Source organism: Henckelia pumila, chromosome 3 (genome assembly GCF_033568475.1).
Source record: "Henckelia pumila isolate YLH828 chromosome 3, ASM3356847v2, whole genome shotgun sequence".
Lineage (NCBI taxonomy): Eukaryota > Viridiplantae > Streptophyta > Magnoliopsida > Lamiales > Gesneriaceae > Henckelia > Henckelia pumila.
This window is the reverse complement of record NC_133122.1, coordinates 139,965,875-139,970,918: the sequence shown is the minus strand read 5'-3', so window position 1 is coordinate 139,970,918 and position 5,044 is coordinate 139,965,875. Positions and strand designations below refer to the sequence as shown.

The window sequence follows — 5,044 nt, the reverse complement described above, 5'->3', positions numbered from 1 at the left end:
GGGTAGAAAGGTAATGAAGACATTAATCCAAGTTACCGTAAAAAAAAAAAGCTGGATAAGAATACCATGGTTCCCACAAGGATTGTAATCAACCATTTTCTCCCGTGAACAGGCGTTAATCACGGGCCGATGGTTCTTTTGCGAGGTGTGAAAAATGAGACAAACGCTGGATTGTTGCCTAATCCCACATTTATCCATGCCACCAAATACACACTAAGCTATTCATTTACGAGAAAATATCTTGGATATATTTATTTATTAACTAGCTTTGAGGTCACATCACTCACTTTTGGGGATAGGGGGTGTCATGCGTTCTTGGAAACCAATCAACTTTGTTATACTTGCTACAAAGCCTTCAGTTACCTAATATCGGAATTAAAGATGCATCACGTAATGACTTTGACTCGTCTTAATTATGTTCTAAAAGTACAAATAACAAATGCAGCAAAGTGAAAAAATTTGTGGATAATAATGATACTGGCTAGCATCTCACTTGGAGCAAGAAGAGGCTCGATCTCACTGACAAAACATTCGCATGATTACCACATGAGAAACAATCAAAAGCTTAACTACGACCCTATTTTGTTGACTCGAGTAAGAAAGGCAAACAAGATAGAAGCATAAGCTTTCCAAAATGTGAGTTTGTCTCAAATTTCAAGACAGGACACACAAAGAATGTTGAATCCCAAAGTAGAAGCAAGTCCTTTTTCTTAAGCAGTTTTCAATTTTTTCTTTCAAGAATGACACTTGCTTCAATCCTTAGAAAGGATTGCTGGCAAGATGCATCAATATCTCCTTTTCCCGTGAATTTTGGAAGGAAAGGTGCGCACTATGGAGAGAAAACATCCCCAAAGTTGTTCATACTATCAGAAGTTACTCTTTCAATCTTTTATATTACATAATAAACAAACCATCACGTTTAGTCTTTAGATCATTTAACATTTAAAGTGACACATTTTTATTGTTGTGCATCATAATCTTTGTTCCCAAAACAATCTATCTCCCAACAGTTGCATCAACTTGCAACTCAAGAAAATCATCCGGAACAACACAATCAATCTCCCAACACTTGCAACAACCTGCAACTCAAAAAGTCATACACGCGATTCGCAATCTTGACTCATTTATACCAAAACTATATAGGTGGTGTTAATGGTGCACTCAAATATTTTGACATTATATATTACATGTTCCAATAAGGCGACAAAACAACTAGCTTTCCAAGGTGCTACTGCTTACATAGGATAACACATAATCAACCATAAATAACATTGCACTCAAATTTCTCAAAAAACACGTGAAAATGTTTAATAAATGGTTGACCAAAACCAGATTTATTGTATACTAATAGTGATAGGGAAACAAAATATCTACTCTGATTAAAGAAGACAACCAAAAATGCATACAAAAAAATGGGTATATACTTATCAACAGCATCAATTCACATGACATGCAATTTGTGTTTCACAAGCTAAAAACCAAACTTGAACAATCAAGCATAAAAATGTAAGCAAATAAGCATGTTATATTGAAACTTCCCTGACATATAGTTTTAATATATCGGACTAGTGAGACGAGAGTACTAAAATACAAAATATATGCTGAGAACAGAGCTATGTAATCATGGAACAACCGTGTGCCTCAAAATTCACATAAGTATTCTTAGTTTATGCAAGTAAAGTTCATACACTAGTAGTTTTATCAGAAATGCATTTTTTATCATCCTCATCTGAATAACCATCCGCACTGTTGCTCATTTCAATTTGTTTGGATTGTCCAGGCTCTCGCTGGTAAAGAGTTTCCAGCTTCTCAGTGACTGATTGCTGATAGAGAACCCCTCCAGCAAGAGTCAAGAGCAAGCACACCAAACCAATTGGGGTAACGTGATTATTCCAAATCAGCACTTTAATGGCAATTGTCAAAAACTTGTTCATCACACCAGTAACTGTGAATGTGGTAGCTGATATAGCCTTTCTAGATGCAAAATCATAGAAACTAATAAGCAACCCAAACACAAAAGACAAGGAGACAGCAAAAACGACAACCAGCTCAAACAGATCCCCACCACTCGACCTTCCTATAGCCGTAAACACATCAACATACTCTCCGGTCACAATCCAAAACACAGGTGTCATCATCAAGGACAACAAGTTATTGTAAAACACAAATCCCCATGTATTCAAACCAAGATTCATCACCATGTGCTTTATGTAAACCATCTCAGTGGTAATAGTCACCAGATAAGTTAATGCCCAAGAATAGGCAGTCAGCGTGAACCCATTATCCATTGCTATATACCCAATCTCACCGCCCAATATGACCACAAAGGATAAAAACGTTAACTTGGAGAGACATGGTTGTCTTCTAAACACAGTAGCTGAAATTGCCACCAAAAGGGGGGTGAGTGATCTAAAGACTATGAATGTATCCACATTGGTGTGGCAAAGGAGATTCGTGTTGGTGAATATAGCCAAGTAAAACACAAATGCGATGGTAAGGAACTTCTTAGAGGTCTCCAGCACGAATGGATCATGTGCCCAAGAACCCTAATTTCCCCAATATACAGACCCCAAGAGCAGATGTCAAATAGTGCAAAGCAGTGAGCAGTCCCGGGTAATTAAACTTGGTGACCGCAAACTTGTTGATAACAGCAAGTAAGCTAGAGAAGAGAGCATAGCCTAACACAAGACTGTTGGTAGCGTAGTATTGCCTAGAGCATCCAATCTAATAGAATCCATTAGGGTTCTGAATTTGATACAGCGCAACATTAGAATCTAAGCTGAATTTGAACAAATTGCTATCGTGATAGAGAAATCAAAGGCGCAAAGTGGGAATCATTGCTCAAATTTGAAGGGGAAAAAAAGGGAAATCGCTATGAAAAATAGAGAGTTAAAGCTTCGAAAATGAGGTGAGATCCAATCAAGGAGCTGTTTTGTAATGCCCCAAATATTTATTGCCGAATTATTTGGCAATTAAAATAATTATTGAGTTGATAAAATAATTATTGTTGCTAAATGAGTTATAGAGTGTATTTACAAAATACACGTGTCAATTAGTCAATGGGTCTGACTATTTCTGGATATCTGGTAATATTGATATTTTGAGATAATTATTGAGATATTAGAATTAAAATAATTATTTATGCCAGATAATTTAATTTGAAGAAATAATCAGTTTGGCTGACTGGTCAAAGCCTGAGATTGACTCAATTTATTTATTGGAAATTTGGTAATCATGTGACTCTCGGGGCTAATAAAAGGGCGGGAAGTGATCGCCGATGCCATGAGGTTGCACGGACAAGGAACGGCTCCTAACAGGCTTCTAAGCGATGGGAGACATGAATGAACCGATATCGTACCGAAATGAGAGGGGGTTTGTAGTAGCTCGGCTCCATTTTACTAGATTAATTAAAGTAAAAATGGTTAAGCATGGATTAGGGGCTTAATTCTGAGTTAATCGGACAAAAATATGAAAATTGGCTAAGGACAGTTCGGAGCTTCCGAACCCAGGATCGGAGCCTCCGATCAGTTTGGAAGCTGCATTAGGATCGGAGCTTCCAAAGTGAGATAGGAGCTTCAGATCTGCTCTCAGCCATGCATGCAATGAGGTGTCAAGGTTGATCGGACACATACAAGATCAGAGCTTCCGATGGCAGGATCGGAGCTTCCGATCTTAGCCAATCCACATGTGGCCTGCATGAGAGAACAGAGCTTTCGATCAGGCGATCGGACGATCGTTGCCTATAAATAGGCCATCCGAGGCTCACATTTTGGCACACCATTCACAACTTCTCTCTTGTTCGTTAGTGTATTCTAGGGGTTTTGGGGTGTTTTTAGCCTACCTAGGCTTTGTCCGGGAGTTAGCGAGGTGCTCTGGGGTTGCTGCGGAGAGGTGCCCAAGTTTTGGGGCAGTCGTCATCAGAGGGCTGACGACGGACGCAGGTATAGCTCCAGATCCTTATAGTAAATAGAAAGTATGTTATAGTTTAGTTAAGGCTTTTAGAGTAAGGTTATAATGCATGAGTACTTTACATTGTAGTACGGACGATAGGCTTGGACATAGAGCTGGTCTAGCATTGCCTATTGTATGAGGTACGAAAGTATTATTCGAGATATCCAGATTGAGTATGCATGTATTATGTGTTTGCATGGATTATATAATTTCATGTTTTATATGCCTTTATATACAGCATGTCACGACTGTATATTGCATACATGAGCATATTGAGCCTATACCTTAGAGGTATCTTGTAGTAGGGCGCTCACCCTACGAGTTTGTGGATGGTTAGATACATAAGCATTGTGTCAGGTCACTGTGATGGTTGGACACTTGTACTAATATCAGGTCACCATTATCCACTGGGTATATAGCCACCTCCTGAGGCGACGACGCATTGTGTTATATACCCTGGGCCCGGTCTATGAGCGTGTTTCTTGACCTGAGTGTCTTGGTACCCAGTTCACTTGCATACATGCACATGTAATACTGTATACTCATACTCTCATACTGAGCTTATCATGCTCACATCCCGTACTTTGTTGTATCTGGACACCCTATCTCTTGGGGCAGGTATGCGGCTGGATGAGGCGGGTGGTTCCAGGAGGGCTTAGGCGATGGATGGTCAGCAGGGTTTTGTCTAAGCTTTTGTTCATGTTGTACTTGAGTTGATACAGATTTCGATTTGGTTGTATAATAATTATTTTATTTGGGATTTTAATTATTCTTTTTCGCTGTTATTTTTTATTATTCTTTTAATTAAGTTAAATGCATGCTTAAGCTTTTTTTTAGTAGGTGATCACGGCGCGGGTCACTATAGGGATTCTGAGACTGTGTAGGTATTGGAATGCACGGCTGAGGAGAGCTTAAAAGATTTTATAGGTACTACTCATATCACGAAGGTGCATTTTTTTTTCGGGAGCTCATCATATAAGAACTCCAAAGTTAAGCATGCTTAACTTGAGGCAATTTTAGGATGGGTGACCCCTTGGGAAGTTTCTCAGGGTACGTGTGAGTGAGAAAATAAGAACGCTGAAAATACCTGACT

General features: G+C 39.0%; 1 pseudogene; it reads right to left on the bottom strand.

Moving 5' to 3' along the window:
- Positions 1 to 838: 838 nt before the first annotated feature.
- On the bottom strand, positions 839 to 2,897 carry LOC140890524 (GDP-fucose transporter 1-like; annotated as a pseudogene).
- Between the last annotated feature and the right edge of the window lie 2,147 nt (positions 2,898 to 5,044).